Below are 12,954 nucleotides of genomic sequence, written 5' to 3' on the forward strand. Positions count from 1 at the left end.
GAGGAAAGATCAAATTATATAATGCATTTACGTCCTTGAACAGTTTGGATACGTGGAACTGTTTGTTTATACTTTATAGTAGAAAGAATATATAGACGAAAAGATGTCATAAGATCGAACTAAAATGTTATGAAAATATTTATAATGATATCTGCAGCTTTTTAAAATCTATATTCCGCTAATTAACTTTTTTCAGGGAAATCTGCTCAATGGGAGGCTCAGTGCAAAGTACTATGGAACAGTTCAAAATCACCATAACCAGATGTTATTGCGGCATGCTGGATGATGAGTATATATGATGACAACGTCACTGCTATGAAATTTATCATTTTTCAAACTTCATGGATTTTGACCATTTCTTTATCTGACATGAATAGACTAAATCTAACCGAGTATGCTATTATTTGCAAGGTTGCGTCCGTTGGACTTCATATATATTTTGTTATCTATATTTGTGACATTTTATTTTGACTGCATAAATGTGAATAAGTTATACATTTCCTGAGCAAAATGTTAATATTGGCACATACGACACTCATCGATTGGAAATCTTGGTGCTATGATATAAAAAGTATATTTTGAATGTTAGACACGCAAAAGAGTGTATAGTTTGTTGTTGGACTTTAATGTAGGTGTCAGACAGCGTTAATTTGAATATTAGGATACGAAAAGTTTTGCACATTATTTGTAACAATTGTCTTTATATGTGTATAATATAACATATCGCTAATAGCTTGTTTTATGAGTAAGTCAAATTTTGAAAAAAATGTTAAAATGACATTTCACTATGCGACCAATGGCACTGAGGACGTAATATCAAAATATATTTTATAACAACATTTTTTTTTTCAAAAAAGTAAAATACAGCAGATTTTCTCTGTGTTTTATGGGAAAGATGTAAGGATTTATATATATCCTTGGTTATATGAACTTATTCCAAGAGATGTTGAAGCGAAGTTTACAATAGGGCATTCAATTTGTTGAAATAATGCTGTAGAAAATGTGACAAGCATAGTAAATATCCTTGGAACACGGTTAATGCCATATTCAAGAAAGGATGAAATATTGATAAAAGTACATATCATGACAGGAAAACAAAGTCGCATGCCTTTCAAAAGTGTATTTTTCCCAAGCCAACTTTAAAAGTTTCCAGCTAATGGCTAAGTTTTTGTTTTGTGTTGCTGATAACTGCAGTGTCGTTACTGTTTCCAACTCGTGGGTACATTTTAAGTAACCAAATCAAGCTAAGAAATTTAACATATTTTTTTGTTGAGATAAAGTCAGAAATTTGCCCTGCTAATCTAGATGCAACTTATTGTAATGGGATTTATCAAGTAAGATTGCCCTGCAAAACTAATTACAACCTACTTTAATGGGACTTATCAAGTCTGAGATTTGCCCTGCTAAAATAAATGCAACCTACAGTAATGGCATTTATCAAGTCAGAGATTTGCAACTGAATGCATGTTACTCTAATGGGACTGATGAAGGTGACTAGAAAATATAAAAAGCGTCAGTTCAGTTTTGGTAGTCAGAGCTATGTTTGGTTGAATTTTCGTAGACCAATTCTTTTTAATGCCTAAGAACGAGAAGTACACCATTTAATTTTAGTATTATCGCACTTTATTGCTGATACAGACTCTTTAATATAAACTGAAACTGAAACTGAATAATTTGATTAAACGCTTATTTTTCTACAGTGGTATATTCAGTGGCGTTGTACATTATAATAATAATAATAATAATAATAATAATAATCATTATCATAACAATATTAATAATGACAATAATAACAACAAAAGCCTTATTGTAACAAACAGTCATGACCGCAACCCTCCCCTTCAAGTCATTTTACCCCTATTGCGAATAACTTGTATTTAAATGTTTGCATTGATTGTCTTGTGCGCTAAAGTTATAAAACACTGTAAATAATATTATAATATATAATTATGTAGATTTGCATTGCTTTTACCAATTTTGAAGAAAGAAGGTCTTGATACCGTCTTTCATAGAGGTGAAATTTTCTTATCGATTTACAAATAAATGGGATTCGGTCGTTAAAGCTATATGTAAAAAGATATCCTCTTACATATGCTTACTCTCTAGGATAAAGGAAAATCAAAATACAGAAAATAGAACTTTATGTTATAAAGCTAATATTCATACGCGTTTAAATTATTGCTCAATAGTATGGGGAAGCACAGTCAATACAAATATACAGAAAGTTATACGTACATGTAGGATGATATTAGGCTCAAATTATTCAGATTTCAATCAAGCTCGCAGGTTTCTCGATATACAACGGTTTGAACAGCGTCTGTTTTACCAGATAGCATGTTTTATGTTCAGAATCGCAAATAGTCTATTACCAAACTACGTATGTGAAATGTACAAACAAAAAGAACGGACAAATGATGCGCCTTTGTCATTACGGTAAAACACAATCAGAGCTTTTCAAAAACAGCTTACTTTATTCAGGTACATTTGTTTGGAATATGTTACCTATCGATGTAAAATCCTCTAGCTCACTACAATGTTTTAAATCAAAGAGTAGCAACTGAAATGACTATGTCATAAAATAAACATGTTAATGTTATGTCGAAATTAAAAAAATTTGTATTTCTAATGTTAATTTACATTTTTATTTCATGTCATACTTATGGTGATATTTGTTGTTGTTTTTATTTTTGTTTAAACTGTATTTGTATATATCTGTGTTAAAAGCGGGCCTCATGGAAGATTAGCGTCAGCTAAATGAATTATTCTCTATAAATAAAGAATTCACTTAATTACTTCCTTACTATGATGTTATTGGATTTGTTCATTTGTTAACATCTAATAAATGATAAAAACGGAACAGTCTAGGTTAAAAATGATAGAGGTTTATCATATTATGGTTTAGTCTAAAGCGGTGCCCTATCGTGTTCTTGTATCTTACTTGTCTGTTTTTCTTTGTTAGTGAGTTGGGTGTGGTTGTGTGTTTATCTTTGGTACATGAATGTCTGTGCTATTGTGGCTTACGTTGTAGTGTAAGTGTGATTAAGGAACGTGGCATTCCCATTGTATAGTTATCCTTGTTCTACTTTCCCATTCAACTCCCCCCACCTTTTACCCCTCGCCACTACCCCTCTTCTGTCTATTTTTGGCATAAATTTATATGTACTTGTTAGATTTTTGAAGCACCCCGTCTGTAATATTTTTTCCGTTACAGCTTCTTTTTATTGTGGGCCTACTTTGCAAATGCGTCGCTCTGATGCTGGGTTTTTAATGCTCTGTGCTTCCGAGAAATCTACCCTTACCTATTATCCGTTGTTTAGGATTTTAATTGTGTCCAATAGTCTTTGCAGTTACGAAAAGGTGTAGAATGAGCCGTTTGAATAAACTCTTTATATTCACATGTGATAGTGCAGTGACACAAAAAGACAGTAAATTACATTTGCGCAGTAGATATTGAAAGAAAACCAAAACAATTTCACGGTACGAAACTAAACTGGGACGCGGAAGAACAATAAAATTTATAATAAGTCTGGATTAACATTACACAATTACTAGTTTACTGGTGTTGCAAAAGGGTAAATTAGCATTGAATTTCGCAACGACATATTACGTTGGTCCAATTCATTTTTCTTAGTGCAATCTGACATGTTTAGTTTGTACCGCATTTTGTATAATATTTTGTACTATATTGATTTGTGACTATTTAATTATTTCATTTGTTTTATCCACATGCATATGATATGCCATGGATTATAAATGAAACTGAAAAACTGAAACTTCCTCCACTATGAAGAGCTATAAAGGCATCATATTGCCTACAGTTACGTCGGTGTGACGTTAAACCCAACAACATATCTAACTTGGATAATTGTTATCACATTCTGTGAGGAACATTCATTGCATGTTTTCAGTGAATAATTTGAATATTAGAATGAAAGGTATCAGGTATTATTAAATATATTTTGCACTTGTAAGATATCTTAAAACTGGTTTTTAGATTTTACCAAAAACATGACGTAAAACACTGCTGTTTGGTTTTACGTCGAAATATCTTTCACTCGTAAGCATTATATCTCATCTAACAGATGAGAACAGTGTCAGGCATCAGATGAATTATGTGTTTGCTTCAAACTTAATTGAAAAAAAAGCAAAAAACAAAGCAAACAAAAAACAATAAATAAGCGTTGGATACTACTAGCACGGAGCGTATATAGCATCATATAAAGTGTCAAAATTATAAAAGAGGACATATAAGAGAGTTTGAGATTTCAACCTTCGCCTTCCCCTTCAATGTCTCTTGCGAAGTTAACGTATGAAGTTGAAGTTCGATTAAAATTCCTTGAGATTTCAAACTTTAGAATGAACCTTACTTCTTTTAATCCGCCCATTCAATTTATTTGTAATTATGATCGTTTTTTTCGTGCATTTTGATATCAATTGTCCGAATATGCAGGACTTTTACAAAAGGTTTTAAAAAAGAAAATTAAATAAAAACATTTCAATTAATATAATCATCGCATGGATATTAGTGCGACTACGATAAAAAAAACAACAACGAAACAATGTGAACAATGTAAAAACTCGTTGGTGTTGCTCCGAACATTTAGGTTTTATGTAAAATGATGTTAGAATACCATACCAGGAAATAAAAATGATAATTATATCAACGTATCCTATTGTAGATGGTGTTCCTGAAAGAAAATACAGTTAATATTTTTTAAACAAAAACATGAGACACCAGTTATTATAAATGCATTTCTCGATATACTTTGAAGTTAAGTTAAATATATGCGATAAAGCAAACACAAAAGACATGACCATAAAATATAAAGGACTGATTCATCCGTCATGCTGTTGACTAGTATTTCATAGTTTTTCTTAAAGGTTTTCTTACTTTGAATTGGTACTTTGTATATCGAATTGCTTAAAAGACGCGTTTTAATTGTAGACTCTCATAAACAATGTACCTGATGAAAATCTAACCTTTTAAAAGATATGTTAATAACATGAGCATTTATACACAATTTATGAATACATTTAACAAGCGATTTGAAACAAATGTAAGATACTCTCGTGATATCATACGTTTTGGCATCATGACACTCTGTATGACTCTATATAATGCCAAACTCTCAGGCAGCACAACATAATCGTGCCAAGTAACCAATTGTCTAGCAAAACAGTCAAGAAATGTTAGGTGGGGACGAAAATTGTCGCACAAAATAATATTTGGGCATATACACGTATTTGTTTGAATATACTATTTCATAAGTACAGCATGTGCTGATCCAGGAACGTTGGTTAGAGGGAGTCACCCATTTCAGGGGTGGGGGAGGGGGGGGTCACACCGAGTTTCAAGACCGATTTTCCTTGTAAAATGTAAGAATCAAAGGGGGGGGGGGTTGACCCACAATGCCCCTCTGCCAGGCTCTGGGTCCGTGCAGGTAAAGAATGGAGTTATCCCATATGGCTAACAGGAAACTTCTCGCATCATGACATCATTTATCTGAAATTGTCTGATACTTAAGAAGAAATTTCCGTCTTACTAGTACCATTTTTGTTTATAATTAAAACACAATTGTCGTATTAAGTGTCCGACAAAAACGGATTGATTTAATTTGGAAGTGAAAATAAAATGTTCCACCAAATGATAATCGCGCGTTATTATTTATTTTTCCAGTAAATTGACTGTCATGATATGTGTCTCCATCCAGATTTTAGTCTTTGATGCCGAGTATGTGGACAGAGTAGATGTAAAAAGACTGAAGTTTTGACTTTCGTGATATCACATCTTCGGACGTTCAAAACTTCACTTCATACGTCAAAAAGGCCCATCTGGTATAATCGATACCGCCTGGGGACACAAATATGCCGTAGAAGTTAAAGTTTGGACAAAATCTCAAAGTTTCTCAAAATCAGTTTATAACTTCATACTTCCAGGTTCAATTTAATGTATTTAGTTAAAATCATTAGCCATACAAAACTTCATTATTTTTAGACTTATTGATAGTGTTTCGCATCAAATTTAGTCTAATTATACATATGGATAATCGAATAACTTAATAAGCAGAAATTCTGAAGCTTAGCTTTTTATTTCACATAGTAATAAATAGAAGTCTTAGGCTTACTTGATATTACATGGAAAACTTTAGTAGCAACGTCTGATATAAATAAAATACACGTATATCGGTGACGTTTTACTCCAAATATATATGAGAGACGTTGAAGGGGAAGGCGAAGGTTGAAATCTCAAACTCTCTATATATATTACATATACTTCCTTCAAGAATTTTGACTCTAGACTCTGTCGAAGAACTGTTCGTTCGTTCATTCTTTCGTATAAATAAATATAAATATGACTGCAAAGTCGATACACAAAGTTTGATATCTCGATGGCGAAGCGCAAAATCATGATGGCAAAGCACAAGATCGTGATGATGAACGGAAATTTCGCGCTACGCTATCGTGATGTCGCACTTTGCCATTTATAGATTGCTCTTGTCCGTCCGTCCTTCCGTCCGTCCGTCTTTCCGAAATGTTCTGTTGCGTCTAGCTCCAAAAGTATTTGACGTAGAGTCACAAAACTTTACAGAAATGTTGGTCAGCATGTGTAGTTGTGCACCTGGGGTTTTGCGTCCGGATTCATTCGGTCGTGTAGGAGTTATGACCCCTGACTTTGTAAAAATTTGTCATTTTAGTGTTGTGTCGCGCCTAGCTCCAAAAGTATTTGACCTAAAGTCACAAAACTTTACAGGAATGTTGGTCAGCATGTGTAGTTGTGCACCTGGGGTTTCGCGTCCGGATTTATTCAGTTATGTAGGAGTTATGGCCCCTGACTTTGTAAAAATTGGTCATTTTAATGTTGTGTCGCACCTAGCTCCAAAAGTATTTGACGTAGAGTCACAAAATTTTACAAGAATGTTAGTCAGCATGTGAAGTTGTGCACCTCGGGCTTCGCGTCCGGATTCATTCAGTATTGTAGGAGTTATGGCCCCTGACTTTGTAAAAATTTGTCATTTTAGTGTTGTGTCGCGCCTAGCCCCAAAAGTATTTGACCTAAAGTCACAAAACTTTACAGGAATGTTGGTCAGCATGTGTAGTTGTGCACCTGGGGTTTCGCGTCCGGATTTATTCAGTTGTGTAGGAGTTATGGCCTCTGACTTAGTAAAGAATTGGTCATTTTAATGTTGTGTCGCGCATAGCTCCAAAAGTATTCGACCTAGAGTCACCAAAGTTTACAGGAAGGTCGGTCAGCATGTGCAGTTGTGCAGTTTGCGTCCGGATTCATTCAGTATTGTAGGAGTTATGACCCCTGACTTATTTTGTTTTTTAAGTTTTTTCATTACACAAGACCAGACTTCTTGTCCAGACTTACCAAAAAAAAAAGTTTGTGAAACATGTTTGTTAAAATGTACTAGACCTAGAATCATAAAACATTATAGGATTGTTTTATAGCCTGTTAAATGTTCTCTTTAGGATTTTACTCAGCTAGGCCAGAGTTAGGGCTAACTAAGTGAAAAATACACAGAAGTTTGTGTTGCAAACATCTTAAAAATTATTTAACCCGAGTCATAAAGCTATGTTACAGTGGGGCGGGGTGGGGGTTGGGGGGGGGGGGGGGGGGGGGGCACCTGTGTATGGACACACATCTAGTTATTTCTCGCCTTGCTCATCAACATCGTGGGTATTGGAAAACAAGGGGCAAGATCATGACGTAGAGCAAAATTGCAAAAAACTCGTTTTGCTACTTGATCCGGCGTTTTGAGTACCGCTAGAGTTAAACTATGCACGAACCATGAAGTGCGAGATCACGAAGTGAAAATGTAATTTAATCATACGCATGGCCATCATGGTCTCGTGCTTCGCCATCGTGATTTCATGCTGTGTGATCGTGATTTCCTGCTCGTATACGGCCACTATCAAAGATTGTCTTAACAAACACCGTATTTTAATGAGTTTGCCTTGTGGCGTAATTCAGTTTAGATCGGTGGCAAATTGCTTCCATTTGCAAAGTTTATTACTGTATTGTATGGAACAATACTGAAGCAATAATTGCATCTTGCTTTGTTTCGTACACACATTATGATTTTGCCATGCGGAAAAGCATCTTGTATTGTTACAGGTCCATCCCTCTACTGAGTATTCAGTTTGGCTTTATCCTGATTGCTTCATTTTTCTAAGATTATATTCGTCTAGCATTCGGACATGTTGTAATCTGACATATTACATTCATCATATTGACTAGTGGTAACTTACATCGTGCCTTCTTGGAGCGTCAATGAGATATAGTTGTTGATGAAAATAACGTAAGTAGTTCCTTAGATGTGTGATTGCAAGGAGTTTTGATGCATACATAAAGATTTTACTGTGGGTTATGATGCGTTGAGACAACCTAAGTTAATTTCGTTTTAAAATACATTCTCAAATTCTTGTTCAAGTGGAGATAACCCTTTGTATTGAAACACAGAAACACAAGAACTGTACCGAAGACCTTTAAGGCTACACGTCCGGTAACCGGATAAACAGCATGTATTCTTATTTTAATCCAAGTGAAGTAAGTTTACGGAAGGTCGGTGGTTCTACCCAGGTGCCCGCTCGTGATGAAATAATGCACGGAGGGGGCACCTGGGGTCTTCCTCCAGCATTAAAGCTGGAAAGTCGCCTTTTGACCTATCATGTGTCGGTGCGACGTTAAATAAAAAAATAAAAATTAAAAAATAAAAAAGTGAAGTATTTTTTTCGAAACACTACCTTTAATACAGTGAAGTCAGCTATAAATAACCTACACAGAAATACCCCAACATGAACTATCATATGTGAGATGTTACTTATTTACAAATGAATTACTTTAAAAAATGATATTTGACATTTCGAAAAATGTGAGTACACTTTTAGCTGTTATAATTCAGTTAATTTCAAATGTAAACAAACGCTATTGACCCAACCATTTACATGAGAAGTATTTCTTGTACTATTTCAACTGGAACTCGAGCCTGAGGCATTTAACCGCCTGTTGAATAAACAAAAATATTCATTCCATTCTAGAGAGAGTGGATTCAAGAATTGGGACTTTTTTAGTAGGGGGATGGGGGGGGCTGGGGGAGCGGAGTCCAAGCCCGATCTAGGCTAGGCCCGGACGACCCGTGATCCCCTCCCCCAAAGTAGGCTGAGAAGTTACCTGTACTCATCAAAGCTGCAGGGGAAAAAGATTTTTTTTTTTCAAAATACTGATAAGTGAATTTCAGGGAGAAACTGCATGATTTAAAAGAAACTCTGTGAGGGACAGATGCCTGGAAACAGCCCATGTTAATAAAGTGTCTCTGTGAAAATGGTCAACATTGTCTAAATGCCAATTTTACAGCAGATGCACAAAGTTAAATTAGCTTTACAATGACATTTTTCTACATGTATCATTAATTGTGCTGATTAAATAATTTCATTAACACTAAACAGACAGTGTGCACATTTTAATTAACTTTTCGCTTGAACATTTTCTAATCTGAAATCTGTCAAACTTTGTTCGTGCCTATGAATTTGTTGGTTTCTGTTAAGAGTTTTGATACCTTATATGAATTTTACACGACCATGCTGAAGGATGAATTATATCAAATTGTCATTTTATACACAATTTCAAAACGGGACGTATTATCACCTACGGCGGGCGGCGTCCAGTAACGTTATTCCCTCACTGACTTGAGCACTTCTTATCCAAACCTTGTTACAATGTCTTTTCAAATTGGTATCATATCTCGGCAAGGTTTGGTAGTCAGCTGGAGTATGGCTAATGAATTATTAAAACTTGCAAAAACTGACAGTTTCAACTGTTACTTAGGTACTTCTTATCCAATGTTCACCAACCTGATCACATTCCAGTCTTCACCAAACTTAGTCATGATGTTTATGGGCATGTTATATTGGCAAAAATGAATCGCTCCAAAGTTACGGCTCTGGAATCAGTCGACATTGAGAACACTGATATCTAGTCTGCTCAATAACTGATGGCCGGGTCCATTTATTTTGATACCTAGAAACGTGATGCAACTAAACGTTTTACGCAGAAGTACTTGAAATACTCACCTCCTTCAATAACAAAGAGCTCCATTTAATGCATGTATTTAAATCCTATTTATGTTTTAATACCTAGAAGCATGATGTAACGAGATTAGGTTCCCAGTTTTCCTCATTTGACAAAAGTTGAACGCCCTTGGAGATATCGCTTTATTTACATTGAAGTATAGATAAACTGTTTATCTGTACATTTTTGTGGTTTATCTGTGTCCGATTTACCTGTTATCTAATTGATACATCATTTACATGCGTGATCAAATGAATACGGTGGTGATTCAGCGGGTGACAAAAGCAAGGAGACAGGATGAGAATAGAAATATTTATAAACGAACACGTGTCTGATAAAAGATTGTTAAACAAACGATTGTAGCTTTTTCTTGCTTTTTACATCATTCTATTGTAATAACCGAGGAGTCTGTTTCACATATCCATATTTGATTTACAAACCTTGTCATATACACTGCACCCGAGGATCGAACTCTCGAACCTTCCTTTCTTTATGAAACTTAGTTTTACACATTACTATATAAAACAACATTACTATGGAGATATAGTTTATAAAATTCGAAAAATTAAACATAATGCTTATTTTAATCAAATATTTGTAAAATGTGTCAAATATTTATCAAAAGAGGATACAATACGAAAATCGTTAAGCACAGTGAATGTTTAGTAACTGACCCCTCTAAAGTTAATCGCTACGTTTTCCTATTTGATGGTGCGATGACTAATAAAGAGTAAGACTCCTTGATTCCTACAGAAAACTGACGGGGGAGTAGAATTTTGTGTTGCAGCTTGCTTAGTCGTGCTCTTAAAAGTTAGGCTCTTCGTGCTCTGACTTCAGACAAATTGTCGAGTACATTGATGCAATTATACCTTAGATTGACCCTATTTTTATGTTTTACTTTATATGATCTGTTATTTTGTCACTAATATTAGAGCCTTTCTCAGCGGGGAGTGATTTTATTTACACTGCTTTGTCTAACTTGTCTTTAACAGGGTAAGTGCGAGGTTGGCATGCCCTAAACGCGTTTTATATCCCCAGTTTCCTTTTTAAAGGTTACTGACTGCTCCAAGGTGGTGCCCCTATTTACAACTTTTATTTTTTCCTGCTTGTGTGTGTGTGCGTGTGTGCGTGCGTGCGTGCCTGCGTACGTGTGCGCGCGCGTGTGTGTATGTGTGTGTGTGTGTGTGTGTCATGGGCGGTGCCCCACATCCTTGTTTTTCTTTCATGTCTGTTTGTTTATCTGTGTATGTTAGTTGTGTGTGTGTGTGTGTTTGTCTTTTGTACGTGTGTCTGTGACGTTGTAGGAATACTGCGTTTAAGGAACGCGGCTTCCCTGTTGAATATTCATCCTTCCCCCAACATCAGACCCTTTTAACTACCCCTTACCACCCCTTCCTAATTTTTCTGTATTTTGCATATATTTATTATATACTTTTTGTTGGATTTTTGATGTAACCAGTCTACAATATTTTTCCTTCACAGCTTCTTTTAGTTGTGGGCCTACTTCTCGATGCATGGCTCTATGGCTGTGTTTGTGGGGCTCTGTGCTTCCTAGAAATTTACCCTTACCTTTTATATTTTATAGTGTATATTCACTCTCAAGAATAGCTTCCCTATCAGCAAAGGATATAATTGGATTTATAATGCTTGCACAATTATGTTGAAAGTTTCAATGCTTTGTGTTCTTCAGTTGTTGTTTTTTCTTTTCACAAAAAAGTGAACGATGGGAATTTATTTCTTCTACAGGACTTATAACGGTTATGGCAAGTGACGATAAATCCTTTCAAACGATCATAAACAACTTAACAATTTGAAGTAAAATGATTATCGCTTAAGTTTGATATCTTTTCGCAAAGGAATGTATGATACTTTGTTTGTTAATATTGTTCCAGCACAGTCTCGTTTTGCCACAAGTTTGTCAATTAACACATTTTCGTTCAGAGATTCGGATGAAGATAAGGCGCATATATGTGAACGCCCTATCCGATTCCGAAACGAACAATGTAAAGTGTATCGTTTCGGTTCGGTTAATATGTTTAATGGCCATAATATGACTTCATTACTTACAGCTTAAACTGACACTTGTTAAGCTTGGTTTTGTACGTGTAAGCTATCATTGAAAATGGGATGTACGTGTTCGTCGCCATTTTACCAATTTCGATATAGTCTCTTCATACAACAGTTTTATGCATATAAACAATGTTCTTTCTGTAGTGTACACTCAGTCGAATGTCCATGTCTTTGAATTGCTGTTTATTTTCGTAAATGTCCTTGCAATGAATACTGTGTGTCCGTGGAGCCTGATTTTCCAAAATAACAACCGCAAAGCTCGGTAATGGGTATTACATATGATTAGCTATGTAACAATATCTAAACAAGAGGGCCAAGATGGCCCTAGGTCGCTCACCTGAGAAACACACCATAACTGTGTAAACATGTTTGACCTAGTGATTTCATGGAAACAAATATTCTGACCAATCTCAGTAAAACTGGAGCAAAAATCTTGAGTTTAAACAAGTATTTTCTTTGATTTGACCTAGTGACCTAGCTTTTGATCCCAGATGACCCATATTCGACCTTAACCTTGATTTCATCAAGGCTATCATTCTAACCAAATTTCATGAAGATCAATGTAAAAATACAGCCTCTATCGCATACACATGGTTTTTCTTTGATTTGACCTAGTGACCTAGTTTTAAACCCCAGATGTCCCATATTCAAACTTGACCTAGATTTTATCAAGGCACCCATTTTGACTAAATTTTATGAAAATCCAGTATAAATTTTATCAAGATAATCATTCTGACAAAATTTCATGAAGATCAGTTGAAAAATACAGTCTCTATAGCATACACATGCTAAATATTGACAGACAGAAAGAC

The 12,954-nt window shown here is 35.1% G+C and overlaps 1 protein-coding gene across 2 annotated transcripts in view; it reads left to right on the forward strand.

The window, feature by feature from the left end:
* Positions 1 to 2,800, forward strand: part of LOC128550230 (uncharacterized) — a 31,869-nt gene extending 29,069 nt beyond the window's left edge. For both annotated transcript variants that reach the window (XM_053528837.1, XM_053528836.1), the window contains exon 21: positions 197 to 2,800. The gene's annotated coding sequence lies outside the window, so the exon portion shown is untranslated. The remainder of the gene's footprint in view (positions 1 to 196) is intronic.
* Positions 2,801 to 12,954: the final 10,154 nt, after the last annotated feature.

This window comes from Mercenaria mercenaria, chromosome 17 (assembly GCF_021730395.1).
Source record: "Mercenaria mercenaria strain notata chromosome 17, MADL_Memer_1, whole genome shotgun sequence".
Taxonomy (NCBI): domain Eukaryota; kingdom Metazoa; phylum Mollusca; class Bivalvia; order Venerida; family Veneridae; genus Mercenaria; species Mercenaria mercenaria.